At 38.5% G+C, this 19,050-nt stretch overlaps 1 protein-coding gene across 2 annotated transcripts in view; it reads right to left on the bottom strand.

Annotated features, from left to right (window-relative positions):
* STIM2 (stromal interaction molecule 2) overlaps window positions 1–19,050 on the bottom strand; it is a gene marked incomplete at both ends in the record, with an annotated part of 172,147 nt that overhangs the window by 86,486 nt on the left and 66,611 nt on the right. The window lies entirely within an intron of this gene.

Here is a 19,050-nt window from a genome sequence, read left to right as displayed (position 1 = left end):
TCAAAATGGTTGACTGTTGCGGACCTATGTTCACCCTTCTTCAGCACCCTTGTAGACTCCACTCTAACAGTCAATAACTATTTGCCTTCACTTGGAACAATCAACAATATACCTGGACAGTCATACCTCAAGGATTCACTAAGGTCCCTTCTCATTTCTCCCAAGTGCTCCACCAAAATTGAAGTACCCTGCAGTTCATCAGGAAATCAATCCTTCTACAGCATGTAGATGACCTCTTTTTATGTTCAGTCACCAAAGAGGCATCCACAAAGGATTCCATTAATTTGCTGCAACAGTTAGCTGAAAACAGAAAGTCTCTGAGGAAAAATTAAAATTATCTTTAGACACTGTTCATCACCTAGGTCATAATCTAAGCACTAAAGGAATCTAGCTATCTCCAAAAAGAATTAAATTAATCCAAGAATTTCCTAGGCCCACAGCTAAGCGACAGCTTCGTGGATTCCAAGGTCTGCCTGGCTAATGTAGACTATGGGTTCCTAATTCTTCTCTATCAGCTTCCCCACTCTATGAACTTACTAAAAATTCAGCCCCTGAACCCCTTCTTTGGGAAGATAACAAGAGCAGGCTGTCCTAAGACTTAAATAAGGGCTGCAAGAGCTACCTGCCCTACGGCTATCAAATTGTTCAAAGCCTTTCACCTTATTTGTGCATGAACAAGATAACCAAGCCCTGGGAATGCTCATGGGAGACCACAGCAATAAACACAGGCCTATTGCCTATTATAGCATAGAACTCAATTCAGCTGTTTGTGCCTAGCCCAACTGCCTTAGGCTACAGGCTACAGCTGCAAAGTTAACAGAAGCCTCAGAAGCCTAGGAAATGATATTTACTTACAAACTCCACATGCTGTCCAAAGTCTTCTTAATTCTGAATTGACTAAGCATTTCTCTGCAAGCAGTCTAACCTCTTATGAGAGCCTTCTGCTTTCATCACCTAATGTGTTTCTTAAACGTTGTAGTGTTCTTAATTCTGCTTCATTACTACCCTGCCTGATCAGAGTGAATCCCATGACTGTGAGATAATAACATCCCATCTCATGACACCAATTTATGAGATGCCCCTTTGACTAATCCTCATCTAATTTTGTTCTTTGATAGGTCATACTGTAAAAATGAAAATGGAAATTTCCCAGCTGGCTCTGCTGTTACTACTCGACATGAACTACTTGAGAGGGGAAACCTCCCACAAGCTAAATCAGCCCAACAAGCAGAGCTCCATGCCCTTACCAGAGAATGCCAATTATCAGAAGGACAAATTGTTAATATTTATACTGACAGCTGATGTGCCTTTGGGGTCATCTATGATTTGGGGATGTCATGGAAATAAAGGGGCTTTCTTACATCCACCGAGACTCCAATCAAAAATGGACAACACATGGACTTCCCTGGTGGCGCAGTGGTTAAGAATCCGCCTGCCAATGCAGGGGACACGGGTTCGAGCCCTGCTCCGGGAAGATCCCACCTGCCGCGGAGCAACAAAGCCCCTGTGCCACAACTACTGAAGCCCGTGTGCCTAGAGCCCGTGCTCCGCAACAAGAGAAGCCACCGACCGCAATGAGAAGCCCGCGCACCACAACGAAGAGTAACCCCCCGCTCACGGCAACTAGAGAAAGCCCGGGCGCAGCAGCGAAGACCTAACTCAGCCAAAAATAAATAAATAAATATTTTAAAAAAGGACAACACGTAAATGACCTTCTTACTACCATTCTCTTACTTTCTGAAACTGTATCAGAACTGAGGCTCACACCAAAAGGACTGAACCTGGCTATCAGGGAAATGCCCTGGCTGACCTTCCTGCACAGACAGCAGCAACGGAATCTAGCCTGCAGCACATGTGGATAAAGTCCATTCTGTTTCTGCAAAAGCTGACCCCTTGCTGCCACACTTTTGCCATCCTGATGTCGTTGCAACATGGCAACAATCTGCTCCTGAATCAGAGAAACCACAATGGGCAGATAATGGTTGCAAATTAAATGACTAGTTGGGGCTATGGAAACCCAAGATAGCCGCTTGGTTTTTCCGGCTCCCTGGCAAACCCCATCTTTCAGTTTTCACATTCCTTTACCCACCACGGTGCAATTAAGATGACTCATTATGAATAAACATGAGTGAGGACAATTCTGTAAAACTATGAAAACAGTTTACCACAAAGGTCTGACCTGTCAGGTCTGCATCCTGGGAAAACTATTTTTGTTTCCAGAGGCTTCAAACCTCATCCCCTCTGGACCCTTTGAGCACCTGCAACTGGACTTCATTCAACTGCACCTCGAATGAGTTATCAATATGTTCTTGTTATTTTATGTATGTTTTTTGGCTGGCTTGAAGTCTTCCTTTGCCACACGGCTAATGCCCTCACAGTGGCAAAGAAACTGTTAGAAAGCGTGTCTCCCATTTGGGTATACCTTCCACAACCTCCAGTAATTAGGGAACCCACTTCACTGGGCAAATCATACAAGCCTTAACAAAAACATTGCAAAACTTGCTGAAACTACTGGTCTCCCTTGGCCTAAGGTACTGCCTCTTGGTCTTGCTGACTGTTTGCAGTACTCCTCTTAGGAAACAAACTCACTCCACATGAGCTACTGGTATACAACTTTTTGATCCCTTGTTATCATATGCTAATATGACTACCTACTGTAAGTCTTTAATGTCTTATGCTAAAGCCTATTATCAATAGGTTAAAAAAGCTTTCCCAGATCCCAATTCAAAGGATCCTGTTGGTCACAGTCTGAAGCCTGGTGATCGGGTATTCTGGAAATGTCATCAACCCTTGAGCCCCACTGGAATGGATCTTACCAAGTGCTTCTGACCACAGACACTACTTTGAAACTAGAAGGCATTAAAACTTGGGTACACATTTCACAGCTGAAGAAGGCTCCACCTGACATCTGGTCCTGTACGAACACTAGAAACCTCCAAATCAAACTGACTAGGAAGAGAAGTAGCCAACATCCAAGTAGACTGCTTCCACCCAAGATGCTGGGTCAAGACTTCATGCTTTAGCTAAACATGAAACACTTTCTTCTTCTCTTTCTTTCCTTTACTCTGGCATTGGCCTGGGAAGATAATGCCTCATCTGTATCTCCCAAGCCACTGCTAAGAGAGGTAACCTTTCAAACTGCAGGATTTCTTATCAAATACTCCAATTTATCCGTGATGCTAGAGACCCCCTGGTCCTCCCTGTGACCAATTTTTCTTCTATTCCCAATGTCACCATAGACTATAAAAAAGGAAGGAAGGGAGGGAGGGAAGAACAAACGAACAAATGAACTACATTCAAACTCCGTTGGAAGTCACTTACAGAGTCCCCCGACTTTTATAGCCAGAACATCCATTGCCTTGTTTTAACCTTTCTCCAATTATAACTGTACTTTCCCAATTAGACACAAATGCCTACATAAATCATGGTACATTTGTACCCCACATTCTTATATCTAAATTGGATCTGCCCCCAATCATGAAAAGATCTCACCAGCAGCACCCATCTTTGCAAGAAATTTAGGACTTTTTTTTTAAATTTCAGGCTAGGAGATTTACTTTCCAAATGCACTGAAAACCTAACTGACCCATGGCTTGGAAGAGGCAAGTCCAACCATCCCTGGGAATGAACCCATTAACAGTACCAGCTTAGTGGGAATAGATTGTGCCCTGACAGGATTTATCTTTGTCTATGGTGGCTATCATTCTCCTTGGACCTATTTATGCCTAGATGGCTGGCACATAACTGAGCAATGCCTCTTAGGTGATCTAACTGCATTCCTAACTGTCCACAAAGTGAGACACCTCATTGGTCAACTCTCCTGAATTTATATCAACAAGTTAGAAGGGACCTAACAGGAGGCATTCATGATTCAGGATTTGCTTCCTTTGGCAGGTCCCTACTTCCCTGGTTAGGAGTGAGTACAAATGAGGTTATGATCAGGAACCTCTCCTTAATTCTTGAAGATATTACAGAATCTGCTGCAAAAGCAATAGTTGTCCAACAAAAATCCTCAACTCTCTGGCCAAACTTGTTCTTGGTAATGGGATAGCCCTTGATTATCTTTTAGCTGAGCAAGAAGGTGCCTGTGCTGTGGCCAACACCACCTGCTGCACCTGGATTAACACTTCTGAGGAAACTAAAACTCAGTTATGTGAGATCACTGAACAAGCCACTTGGCTTAAGAAAGTGACTCCTTCAACAGGGTCTTTCTTTGACTTATTTGAATTTGAGTGGTTTTGGTCTTGGGGACCATGGCTCCAAAATGCACTCCAGATATTAAGAATTTTCCTGCTTATAATAACCACAATAGTCTCCCTGGTATGCTGTATTCTCTCAAAAACTTTAAGTGCATGTTTGCAGCCCCTAACCACCAAACAAATGATCTCCCTAAGACTGGAATATCAGAAAGGAATGAAGAGAATGACCAGCTTAAAAAACGTGAACCTGAAGTCATGACCTGTGAATACCACACAAAGGATCAGTAAAAACTGCAAGAACTTCAGAGCAGTAGCTGGCAGTGGCACTAATGCCTTAAATTTTGATCATACCTCTCAGGCTGAGAGTCATGATCAAAAGGGGGGAACTGTTAAAAACAGGACAACAGGCCCATAATGGAGTCACTTACAGTAAGCCCCACATCACCAAACCAAGACAATACTTAATTTAATTACAGTTTTGGCCTCTCCCAAGAATGGAACCTTAAACCAGTCAATCAGAAATCACTTGGTCAGCACTACTGAGGTAAGCTGCCCCACAGACCCACAACTGTCCCCTAAAGGAAGGTTACCTTTGACACAACCAATCTGCTTCTTTCTTCTGCTCCCTTCTGCCTAGCAGTATGAACACTGAATAGGTCCATAGGAAAAGTCAGACTAAATTCTTCAGATACGAAAATTAGGGAAAGCCAGAAAACTTACTACTAAAAAAAAGTAATTGTAAAAATCAATGAGAGGGTCAATGAGTATTATTTTAAGTTAATAAAGAAATATTGTTAAGTTATAGTATTTCTAAAGAAAAGAGAGACAGGACAAAATCACTTAACTCTAAGAAAAAGGAATAGAAAAATGCCCGAATCTCTGTCATGTTACTAGAAAACAAACTATACCATGTAAAAAGATTAAGACGATAAACTAAAGTGAAATAGATCCAGCCAAGCTTTACTAACAGAACAAATCTTGGCATAAACTTAGATCAATTTAATAACAACTTAGTAAAGGAGCAAAACAAAGATAAAGATAATAAGCAGTACAATAGAAAGCAGACTGTGATAGACACATAGCAAGGTAATTATACAGCTCCACTTGCCAGGGTTACTCCTCATTTACACCTGTTGTCCTGGTATAATTACTAATAGCACCCTCTTTCACTCTCAAAAGTATTCCAGTTTGGATGATGAACTATATGGTCATCTTATTTATAATAACAATATAAGGCAGACGGAGTTAATGTTATAGTAAAGGTACAATTTTATTTAATTCATTTGTGAAATGGGAATAAATAGGTTCTGTACCCACCCCAACTGAGAGACCTTTTACAATATGAAACAATATGTGAAGCATGCTAAACTCTCAAAAAAAAAAAGAATTACATAAATGCAATGCCATACTGTGATCCTAAAAATGCCCAGGAAAGGAGGGGGAGGAAACAGCAGGACTGGCAGTCCAGTCGGGCTGGAACTGAAGGAGTACACATGCAGGTCCTGATGCACACTCCCACGCCTCTGCCCCCCTCCAGCCTGTAACACTATTTAATACGAAACTCTTTGTAAGGTAAATTAAAAATTAATGGAACAGGAATGGGAAATGGTATTTTTTAATGATTATTATTTGGTATGACTAAGAAAAGCAGATATAATTTGGAAGAAGGGGCTAAAATATGTACCAGTTGAAGCAGGGGTTGTGGTAATTCCCAGAAAGAGGCAAAAGGTCCTGGGTTGAATGTTTCATGGCCATAAAATAACTCAGAAGTTTTTGGCTCTTTATAGACAGAACTCATAACCATAGACTATTCCTTCCCAGTTAAGCCAGTTGCGTTTAAGAGCATTTATTTGCCATTTGAAACACATCTTTCTACAAAAACTGTTGTGGTATTTAAGTTCCTACAACAAAAGCCTAATATTTAATCTATATATAACTGAACTATATAGTACCAATGGTACTCTTGAATGACCCGTGACTAAGGAATCATGAAGAAGAGATTGAAGAGGTAGAAGTGAGACAGTCTGGATGGTAAGAAAAGAGGAAGTCTTCTGGTTACTACGGTGGTTGCTTTGAAGGAGACGGAGGTATATGAATTGAGATACTCTAGGAGAATTAGTTCCTATCAAATATCTATAAAGAGAAAGATAACAACAGCAGGTGGTAAATGAATTGGAAAAGAAAGAGATAGAGGAGGAAGTCTAGTAAATAGGTACTATAATTGTCAAGGGAAGACATAAGAGCCCAGGTACTCAATTAAATAAATGCTGAGGCAGAATAGAAAATTTAGAACTTAAGAAATATTCTAGTTATGCTTATATAACTATAAAATGAGATATTTTCTTAAGATACATCCCATTAATTTATACAGTGGTTCTTAACATTCTAGGCTACAGAACCATCTTACTTTAACAAAAGCAAAGAATCTTCTACCCAGAAAAATACACATATAGCCCTGCTTTATAGTAACTGCAAGTCCATGACCTCTTTAAGGTGGAACTTGGCCAATGTGAAATCGCAAAGTACAGGGGCAGGAAAAAATGTCTTTTGCAAGACCATCACAGTAGCCAAATATAATGCCTGAGATTATAAAAACTGTTACAAAAGTATAGTGCAAAAACAGCTGTTAAAATTTATTGAAGTACGAAGCAGGCATCAGAATCATGGAAGGACTTGTTAAGACAGATTTCTGGGCCCCACCCCCAAGTTTCTGATTCAGTAGGGCTGGGAGGGGGCCTGAAAATTTGCAGTTCTAACAAGTTGCTGCTTGTCCCAGAAGCACACTTTGATTTATTCCTTAGAGCAATCTTTCAAAACTATACCAACTTCTTTTTCATCCACTTCTCTCCCTTGAGGCCCAAAGATTTGGCTGCAGTAATCCACTCTGTCTTACGGGTTCACTGCCTTTCTTTCCTCATTCTGTAGGCTAAATGCAAACAAAGTATTGAATGGAAGAGTGCCCCAACCTTATTTCTGCCTTACTTCCAAGACATGTATACAGCCTCCACATTATTTTGAATAGCTCCAGCCATAGTTAAGAAGATGCAAACAGAGAAGAGGTAATAAGCAAAGTGACTAACAGATAGTAGGTTCTTAACAGATTTTGATGTGCTGTAGAGTATCAAAATACTGTACGCAAACCCCAGGAGATGACTTCCTCCTAGGTAAGAGAAGGATGTTTCTTTTTTTTTTTTTTTTTTTTTTAACTTTGGCTGCGTTGGGTCTTTGTTGCTATGCGCGGGCTTTCTCTAGCTGCGGTGAGTGGGGGCTACTCTTCGTGCGCAGGTTTCTCATTGCAGTGGCTTCTCTTGTTGCAGAGCACGGGCTCTAGGCACGCGGGTTTCAGTAGTTGTGGCTTGTAGGCTCTAGAGCGCAGGCTCAGTAGTTGTGGTACACGGGCTTAGTTGCTCCGCGGCCTGTGGGATCTTCCCGGACCAGGGCTCGAACCCGTGTCCCCTGCGCACTGGCAGGTGGATTCTTAACCACTGCGCCACCAGGGAAGCCTGAGAAGGATGTTTCTTGAACAGACTCCTATTTAAAGGTGTTCAAAATCATTACTTCTTTTATGAGCTCTACAGATCAATAATTAGACACATTCCAAATAAAAAATAATTTAAAAATTAAATTTTTTAATTTAGAATTTGCAGCTAAAATAAAAAATCATAGGCAAATGTACAGAAAAAGGTATTTTTCAAACAAAGGAAATAAAGTGTAGATTTTAATCATTTCTTCTCTCATCAAAATTATATCTAAATTTTCTGCCTCAGTCATTCCCTACCTTTTTTTCTAAATTAGTATAAATGAGTGTGACCTTTCCTCCATTCTTACAATATCATTTCTTCTAGATATCACAGTATCAGAGCTAATTTCAGTCATGAAAGGCAGTGGTCATCATAAGAATATCAGTAATTGATGTGCTGTATAGTAGAGACCTGTATACAATGAATGTGGAAATTAGAGAAGAATATTAACATGATCAGTGTTTCTGGAAATTGCTTTTTTGAAAAATTGTCACAGTTGTTTGTTCTTATAAAAATGGAATGAAGCCTATGTGTCTAATAACAGACCTTGCTTTACAATTCATTACAGCAGTGGTCTCCAAATTCGGTTGCCCAGACCCCATAGGGATGTACAATCTAACCCACTTTAGAGGGAGAAAACATTAGAACTTCCATTTATATTTAATTTTATCTCATTTTTAATTTATATTTTCATGAACATTTAAAAAAGACATAACACTGGTATAACAGAATGTATATATAATAAAAATATTTTTATATACACATACTACTTACATACAGCTATTTATTTATAAATTGTATCAGGGAGGGCATAATGATGGAGATTAATGATATATATATATTTTTTCTTTGTTTTATTTAACATAAATGAATATATGTCTTACATATTGTTCTTTTATTTGCTGTCTTTCTCATCAATATACCTTGGACTTCATTCCAGGTCAGTACATAGAGGTCAATCTTGTTCTGCTATTGTATAGGTGCACTATAATTTATTTAACCACATACTGATGATGGAAATATAGCTCCTTTACAGTTATTTTCACATGTCTCAAGACTTAAAATTTTGCTCTATATAGTTTTACATAGAGAACAGAAATTTTATAGGATACCTAGAAATAGAATTTCTAGGTCAATGTATTTCAACATATTAAATTTGCTAAATACTGCTAAATTGTTCACTAAATGTGCTGTTCCAATTTATTATATTATTAATAATACAGTAACATTTATTTTCTGTAATTAATATTTTAATATCCAAGTGATTAAAATCAGCATTTCAGTGTTGCTTTATTTAAACTTCCCTGAATAATTGTGTTAGGTCATACTTTTATAAATGTACTGGCCTAATGATATATATTAACATAGAAAAGCAACACAGACTAGAAATCAAGAACATGGGTTCAGTCTGTTCTATCATTTATAAGCTGGTGACCCTGGGCATTTGCCTCATCTCTCTAAGCCTATTCCTTATCAGCAAATAGATAATTATGGTATATTCTTAGTTCACAGGGTTGCTATGAGGAGTCCATTCCACAGTGTATGCAAAGTGCTTACAGTGTGGAACAAACGGTAAATGCTAAATAAATATTTTCTGTTATTTTAGTATATAAATCCATAAATACAAGTTTGAGAAGTCCTCCAGTAACAAAACTAAATTAATTCAGCATTTCCCAGTTTTGGCCATCTAACCCTTTTTTCTATGGAATAACTATTAACATTCTCTGCTATTCTAGTTGTATGCTTATTGGTATTATTTTCCAGAAAGAATTAAAGCCTGTTTTTATGGCATCAAGTTTTTAACTAATTGAACTCTGAAACTATGAAAATTTCAGTATACAGGAAAATACCTCAATAATTATAATTTAACAGCAAGAATTCTTTAGCACCTACTCTCTTCACCTTACCTTTGCCCTGCCTGTCCTTTCAGGTGAATGCCAAGTGATCCTTCAGTCAAATAAGTTGTACCGGTACATTTGTGCATGTAAAGTACTACTCAGTAGATAATTTTAATCAAATTTAACATGCTTTAAAATGTTAGACATATCCTAATACAAAGATAAACATGAAAAGTCTTATTGTGGGTCACTTCCAAAGCAAAACCTTTTGAAGGAAGTTATATAACTTTACTGCTTTTATACTTTATAATTCCATGGCTTGAAAATTTCCCATCAAATCTCTCTAGCAGAGTACAAAAACAAACCATGGTAAGCGGCCTCTAAAATGGCTCATTGGAAGAGTTCTAAAAGGTAAATAAAATGAGATAACAAGACAGACAGAAATAAATAAATAAATAAATAAATAAATAAAATAAAATGAAATGGCTCATAATGATCCCCACATCCTCTTATTTGTGCTCCTGTGTAACTGCCTCCCCTTGAGTATCAGCTGGACCTAGCAACTCACTTCCAACAAACAGAATATGGCAAAAAGTGATGAAACATCACTCCCAAGATGAGGTTACAAAAAGACTTTGACTTCCATGTTGTCCTTTCCCTCTCTCTCTCTCTCCCCCTCCCCCCATGCTCCCCCCACCCCCTTCAGCCCCTCTCACTCAGGGAAGAACACTGCCCTATGGACAGGGGCATGTGGCAGGGGACCGACATCTGCAAGCAGCAACCAGTGAGGACCTGTGAAGCCAACAACCACATGAGTAGGCCTTGAAGTGGATCCTCCCCAAATCAGGCCTTGAGATGACTGCAATACCAGCTGACATCTTAACCGCAGCTAGTGAGAGGCCCAGAGCCAGAAGAGCCCACTAAGCTGCTCCTGGATTTCGAACACACGGAAACCATGAGATGATAAAACCGTGAGTGGCTTAGTAAAACACTAAGTTGGGAAGAATTTGTTACACAATAACAGATAACTAATACCTAAATTGAAATTTTAACTTAGAAAACTTCAGTAAAGAACAGATGCAGTTATTCCTTTAGAAACAATATTCCATGTAATTCAAAACTCAGTGATCCTTTTTTAAAATGTATTTTCTGGGGGCTTCCCTGGTGGCGCAGTGGTTGAGAGTCCGCCTGCCGATGCAGGGGACACGGGTTCTTGCCCCAGTCCAGGAAGATCCCACATGCCACGGAGCGGCTGGCCCCGTGAGCCATGGCCGCTGAGCCTGCGCATCCGGAGCCTGTGCTCCGCAATGGGAGAGGCCACAACAGTGAGAGGCCCGCATACCACAAAAAAAAAAAAAAAAAAAGTATTTTCTACTATTTTTTTCTAACCCTACTTTTGTCTGTTTTCTTAAGTGACTCTCCTTGTTTCAGACAGACTCATCTGTGTGGTTAAAACTAAGTTTTCTGAGAAGTGTACAGAGAAATGATGACAAAGGTGTTTTTCAGGCAGAATAGCTAATATAAGAAAAACAGGGCTTCCCTGGTGGCGCAGTGGTTGCGAGTCCGCCTGCCGATGCAGGGGACATGGGTTCGTGCCCCGGTCCGGGAGGATCCCACGTGCCTCGGAGCAGCTGGGCCCGTGAGCCATGGCCGCTGGGCCTGCGCGTCCGGAGCCTGTGCTCCGCAGAGGGAGAGGCCACAACAGTGAGAGGCCCGCATACCGCAAAAAACAAAAAACAAAACAAAAAAAAAAAAAAAAAAAAAAAAAAAAAAAAAAAAGAAAAACAAACACCAGGTACAACCAGATTTTTCACATAAGTTGGCCTTAAAGTTGGTTTTATATACATATGTATACAAAACCAACTGATAACAAACGCTCTAAAACTATTTGGAATCACATAAATGAACAGGAAGAATGGATAAAAAGGAAGAAAAAGGAGAAAAAGGAGAAGAAACCTTTTAAAATATAAAAGAAAGAGGGGGAAAAATAAAAACAGAAAACAAAGTTCATACACACTAGGAACTATAATAAAACTTCCAGTCACGAAGTAGGCAATAACAATGTCAATTCTCACTGCCTCCTACTGCTGTGCTCAGGGCCACAAAACCATTCAATACTCTCATTTAAATTATTTGCTAATCAAGTACCTACACTGTCCAAAATATCTTCAACATTGACAGAACAGGCAAACTTAACTGTAATCCACAACTCAATCTAAGCAGGTCACAAATTCAGCATACATTGACATCTAATCTTATAGATCTTGCGTCAGAAGACAATGACCTAGAGAGCAAAAGCTGCATATCCTGTTCCTAATCTGAAACACTCCTAGTCCTCCAATTTCAACTGTAGAATAGCTCTGGAAAATTGCCAGATATTTATTCTCTTACTTGTCCAAGCACTGCAAACAGTACACACTTTGTTACCTTCTTAATGAGGCCTACCATGACCATCCTATTTAAAATTACAGCCATCCATTATCTACCTGTCCTGATCCCCTGCTTATTTAGTTTTTTGTTTAGTCTTGTTTTGTTTAGTCTTGTTTTGTTTAGTCTTGTTTAGTTTTGTTTTGTTTAGTCACAAGCCCCATGAGAATGTTAGCCTAAGGGCTTGAAGATTTATATGAGATTTTGTCTGTTTTTTTCCTGATATGTTTCAAGATCTATTTGAGTATCTGGCATGGAATAGATCCTCAAATATTAGCTCAATATCAAATGAATGAATAAACTAGAAAAGTAAATGTTTTCTCATATGACCAAAAACAATAGTACTAAAGAGAAAAAACTTAAGCTTCCAACCAGCATTTTCAAATGCTAAATATTTTGCTAAATTTTTTAAAAAGCAATATTTCCATTCAAAAATCACAAGAAATTAAGTATTTTTAAATTTCTAAGGTTTCCTATTAAATTCATGAAGTTTCCTAATGATGGCTACTAGAGACCTATAACAGTATTAATATTCACTTCTTTAAAAAAGAGACACTTTAACAAGAAATACAAATCAAGATGTAGCAATAATGAACTGAAGGCACCAAACTGGTCCAAGAACTACAGAATTAAAAACCCACTCTCTTAAAGCCTGCAACACACTATAGTCTCTAAGATCAGTCCTGTCCAATATAAATAGTGATCTACATATGTGATTAAAAATTTCCTAGGAGTCACATTAAAAAGTAAAAAGAAACAAGTGAAATTAATTTTATATTATATTTCATGTAACCCAGTATGCCCATAATATAATCATTTCCAACATGTAATCAATATTTGAATATTTATGTAAATCTTCAAAATTTGAAGTGCATTTTACACATATAACACACCTCAATTTTAAGTGCTCAATAGACAAATATAGCTAGTAGCTACCATACTGTACAATGGATTTCTAGATTTTTGGGGGTACTAATAAAATATAGAAGCATACTATATTTGCTTGTAAATATTCATATAAAAAGAAATACAGAGAGAAAGATATCTTCTGTTTTTAAACATTAAAGTTCACCTATTATACTGATAGAATTCTAAGTTCTTTTAACATAAGTTTTACTTTTTAACATAAAGTTATTATTTTTTTATTACAAAATATTTGGAATTCCACTAAAACTTAAAAGACTCAATAAGAATTCCATTGAAGTATAAATTATACAGCCATGCGTGCTTACTTTGTTTGGCACAGTGATAATGATAATATTTCACACATTTGAACATTTACTATCTGATGATGAGGTAAAAAGATTAAAATAACTTGTAATTCTAGGAATTATTATGCAATCAAATACATTCAAATAGGCTGTCAAATATCTGCATAAGCTTACTTAATACCTCTCTGTCTATATATTATACACAATTGCAACAGATCCTTCTCTTGAAGGTATTTTTAATAATTAAAAAATATGAATTTTTGCTATTTTTTCCATATTTAAATATTTTTTTAAATTGTGATATAATAAGAAATATATTTGGTCTTCATCCCTGGTTCCTAGCACAGAGCTCTTAAAAGTCTTGGAATTTCCTCAGTGATAGAGTGTCCTTTCCTCCTTTAATCACCCCTGAGTTCATGCTAATGAGGTGACTAAGGGTGGGGCCCCTAGATAGCCTCAGGATGGGGCTGATCACCAGAAAGACCAAGTGATCAGAGAATTGGAAATTTCAGTCCCAGCTACCTGACCTCTGGGAAAACTGAGCTCTGTAAAAACTCTTGAACTTAGAGATTCAGAGAGCTTCTAGGTTGGTGAATATATCAAGGTGTGGGAGGTGCTGGGAGGGCAGCACGCCCAGAGAGGGCATGGAAGCTCCATGCACCTTCTACCATACCTTGTCCTATACATATACAGCACTTGGCTGTTCCAGAGTTATATCCTTTTTAATAAACCAGTAAACATAAGTAAAGTGTTCTCCTGAGTTCTGTGAGCCATTCCAGCAAATTTTCTTTTTTTTTTTACTGAAGTACAGTTGATGTACAATATTATATAAGTTACAGGTGTACAATATGGTGATTTGCAATTTGTAAAGGTTATACTCTATTTATAGTTAGTATGAAATATTGGCTATATTCCCTGTGTTGTACAGTAGCTTATTTATTTTATATATAATAGCTTGTACCTCTTAATCTTCTACCCCTATATTGCCCCTCCCCTCTTCCCTCTCCCCACTGGTAACCACTAGTGTTTTCTCTATATCTGTGAGTCTGCTTCTTTTTTGTATTATTCACTAGTTTATTTTTTAGATTCCACATATAAGTGCTACCAAACAGTATTTTTCTTTCTCTGTCTGGCTTATTTCACTTAGCCTAAGACCCCTCCAAGTCTATCCATGTTGCTGCAAATTGCAAAATTTCATTCTTTTTATGGCTGAGTAGTATTCCACTGTATTTATGTACCACATCTTCTTTACCCACTCATCTACTGATGGATGCTTAAGTTGCTTCCATATCTTGGCAATTGTAAACAATGCTGCTATGAACACTGGGGTGCATGTACCTTTTTGAATTCGTGTTTTTTTGTTTTTTTCAGATACATACCCAGCAAATGTTCAAACCTGAGGAAGGAGCTATGGGAACCCCAGATTTATCGCCAGTCAGTCAGAAGTTCAAAAACATAACCAGAGACTTGTGACTGGGATCTGAGGTGAGGGCAGTATTATGAGACTGAGCCCTTTAACCTGTGGGATCAGGGAGAGAGCATCAGAATTGAATTGAATTGTTGTAAATGCAGTTGGTGCTGGAAAACTGAAGAACTGGTTGGTGTCAAAAAACACCCCATAGTAGTAATATTTATAATTTGATATATCAATTAATATCAAAAGTAATTTTATTATGTAGATTTTTAATATATAGAATCTAGCCTTATTCTAGGCTCAGAATTAACCAATCTTAATAAGTTAATTTGTAACTTCTGAAATGTGGCTACCTAAAACTATTCCAGCTTTAAAAAGTGAAAGTGCACACCGATCTTTTCAAACATTTTATAATACTAAAACTCTTCAAATTAACCATATCCGCCTGCCAATGCAGGGGACACGGGTTCGAGCCCTGGTCCAGGAAGATCCCACATGTGGCGGAGCAACTAAACCCATGCACCACAACTACTGAGCCTGCGCTCTAGAGCCCACAAGCCACAACTACTGAAGCCTGTGTGCCTAGAGCCCGTGCTCCACAACAAGAGAAGCCACAGCAATGAGAAGCCCCCACGCTGCAACAAAGAGTAGCCCCCACTTGCCACAACTAGAGAAAGCCTGCGTGCAGCAACAAAGACCCACCACAGCCAAAACAAATAAATTGAATTATAAAAAAAAAATAATAATCCCTCTGAATTAATATATTTCTTAACCTAAAACAATGCTAAGCAATGATTAGTTCCTCAGAAATCCAAAATCAAAGGAAAACTTAGCACCATCAGTGTAATAACTTAAAATTATAACCTTTCAACACAGTACAAGAATTAGTGTTGTAAATTATCTCCAATCGGATTGGACAGAATTATGGAACTGCACAGAGTACTCATCTACTAAAGACTACACTCTCTCTGAGCTGACATGAAATTTGATCAAACTAATACTGTAAATGACTAAGAAAATGTACAGCAATTTCAGGAAATCTATTTAGTCTAGAGAATAATTTCCTCTACAAAGAGTATCAAATATATGAACATAAAATTCTACTGACTCCATAATTCATATGGATAGTAATAATTTATGGAGTAAATGGAATTTATGTTAGAATATTTGATAATCAAAATCTTAAGCAACTATATTAGCAACTAAGTAAACAATTTAGACAATCTTGGAAGGATTAGAAAGAACAATTCATCACTAATAATTCAGAGTATTACTTCTAAAAAGTAGTTTTATAGCTTTATTTTATTGTGTGTATGTGTGTGTTTGTACTGGAAGAAAGAGAAGGAATGGGTGATGATGTTGAGAGAATGAATTACTCAGTATAATAAACTGACCCTCAATAAAGGACAACTACTTTGTTATATTCCAGTAAGTAAAACTCCTAATAATCATCAACTTCATTTCCTTTACTCTACTTTACGACCAACAGAATACATTTACATACTTCAAATACTTTTTAAGTTGGAAACAATGTAAAATAGGACTATCCTGTCATCTGCAGCTCCAAAAATGAAAGAAATAAATTTGACTACTTTGAACTGAAAGCCATGATTTTGGTCTTAATAGAACTGAACTCTAATTAAAATGATTTAACCACAATGAGAAGAGATTATCTCAGTAAGCATGAATCAACTGATGCAGAGATAGTTAAAAAAAAAAAAAAAAAGACTAAAGAGTTAATATCTGATCTAATAAGTACTAAGAAATCACTGTTAAATTTCTTAGCTAGGGCTTCCCTGGTGGCACAGTGGTTGAGAATCTGCCTGCTAATGCAGGGGACACGGGTTCGAGCCCTGGTCTGGGAGGATCCCACATGCCGCGGAGCAACTAGGCCCGTGAGCCACTACTGAGCCTGCGCGTCTGGAGCCTGTGCTCCGCAACAAGAGAGGCGGCGATAGTGAGAGGCCCGCGCACCGTGATGAAGAGTGGCCCCCACTTGCCACAACTAGAGAAAGCCCTCACACAGAAACAAAGACTCAACACAGCAAAAATAAATTAATAAACTCCTACCCCCAACATCTTCTTTAAAAAAAAAAAAAATTTCTTAGCTAGAGAAAGACACTCTCAAAGTAATACGCATGATGATTAGAGAGGAAAAATTTAGAAGTAATAATCTAGGCATAAGATAATAAATACCTAGATTAAAGTGGAATAAGTAAATAACTAAAACAGGTAAATGAAAAAGGAAGAAAAAGGAATAAATTCTAAGAACACAAAATTTTATTTATAGCAGGGCTTGGCACACTACAGTCTGATGCCTGTCTTTGCAAACAAAGTTTTATTGGAACACAGCCATGACCATTAGTTCATATACTGTCTATGGCTGCTTGGCACTACAATGGGAGAGTTAAGTAGATCCAACAGAGATCATGCAGCTCACACAAATCTAAACTATTTACTAGCTGGCCTATATTCGTTTCCTATGGCTGCTGTAACAAAGTACCATAAACTGAGTGGCTTAAAATAACAGAAATTTATTCTTTCACAGGTCTGGAGGCTATAAATCTAAATAAAGTGTCAGCAGGGCCATGCTCTCTGAAAGGCTCTAAGGGAGAATCTGTTTCATGCCTTTCTCTTGGCTTTTGGTGTCACCAGCAATCCTTGTCATTCCTTGACTTGTAGCTGCATAACTCCAATCTCTGCATCCACTGTCACATGATCATCTTCTCCCCTGTGTCTGTCTGTCCACATGGTGTTCTCCTCTCTTACAAGGACACCAGTCATATTGGATTAAGAGCCCATGTTACTCCAATATACACTCCTCTTAAATAACTACATCTGAAATGAACCTATTTCCAAATAAGGTCACATTACGAGGTACTGGGGGTTAGGACTTCAAAATATTTTTTTGGGGGGGGAACATATTTCAACCCATAATTTGGCCCCTTAGAGAAAAAGTCTGCCAACTCCTAATTTAAAAGAGCAAGAACTGGTACATCCTTAGTGGCACAGCAGTTAAGAATCCACCTGCCAACGCAGGGGACACAGTTCAAGCCCTGGTCCAGGAAGATACCACATGCCACACAGCAATGAGGTCCATGCACCACAACTACTAAGTCTGCGCTCTAGAGCCCGTGAGCCACGAGCCACAATTACTGAGCCCATGTGCCACAACTACTGAAGCCCGTGCACCTAGAGTCCGTGCTCCGCAACAACAGAAGCCACCGCAATGAGAAGCCCGCGCACTGCAACGAAGAGTAGCCCCGCTCGCCACAACTAGGGAAAGCCTGCACATAGCAACAAAGACCCAACGCAGCCAAAAATGAAAAATAAATAAATAAACTTTAAAAAAATTAAATAAAAGAGTAAAAACTGAGGAGAAGTAGGTCCAAAATTGCCATTGAACAGTGAGGGATTTCAAAGAGAAGATCTGGGATTTTGCTCTAGATAAACTAAGCTGAAAACAAAAGAGCCCTCAGAAGATGTCAGGCAGAGGGCTTCCCTGGTGGCGCAGTGGTTGAGAGTCCACCTGCCGATGCAGGGGACACAGGTTCGTGACCCGGTCCGGGAGGATCCCACATGCCACAGAGCGGCTGGGCCCGTGAGCCATGGCCACTGAGCCTGCGCGTCCGGAACCTGTGCTCCACAACGGAAGAGGCCACAACAGTGAGAGGCCCGCGTACGGCGAAAAAAAAAAAAAAAAGATGTCAGGCAGAAAGCGATACATGTAGGTCAGAATCTGGACTGGCTTAGAGATGGAGGAATCAGGAGTAATCTAAAAATGGATGAGCATTCTCAAGGTAAATGTTTTATACAGCAGGTCAAAAATCGATCTTTAGAGAATGTTTTTATTACATAACAATGTGATTAGATAAAAATGGGATAAGAGGATGTCACTGTTATACAACATTAGATAATAATGTAGAAAATAGTGTAATTTAGTATTATGTAAACTAAAAGAGAAGCATCTCAACAGTGACAAATACAACAAAAAGGGTGAAAAGAACTAAAAAATGACCGGGGAATTTGGTTAGAATGAGACCATAGTCAAATAAAGAAAACAACCTCTAAGAAGAAAACTAAAAGGGACACTAGAGACAGGGGTAAGATGAGAATGCTTAAGAAATAAAGTACTATTTATTTGTACGGTGAGTACAGTAGATTAGGACATTGGTGACCCCCAGTAAACCACATCTCCAGGTATTCATATCTTTGTATAATCCCTTCCCACACAGACTCTGAGCTCAGCCAAATAACTTGCTTTAAGCCAATTTGATATTAACAGGCATTGGCAAGCAGGGGCATGATAAGCACTTTCACATGGGAACTTGTTTTCTTGGAACACTGCCACCTGGAAGCTGGCTGCCATGCTGTAAGGAAGCTTGAGCTAGACTCCTGAATGATGAGAGACTGGATGGAGAGAGACTCTGATGGAAAAGA

The sequence above is a fragment of the Hyperoodon ampullatus genome, assembly GCF_949752795.1.
Source record: "Hyperoodon ampullatus genome assembly, chromosome: 1".
NCBI lineage: Eukaryota > Metazoa > Chordata > Mammalia > Artiodactyla > Ziphiidae > Hyperoodon > Hyperoodon ampullatus.
Note: the sequence above shows the minus strand (reverse complement) of the source record. Positions and strands in the feature narration are given on the sequence as shown.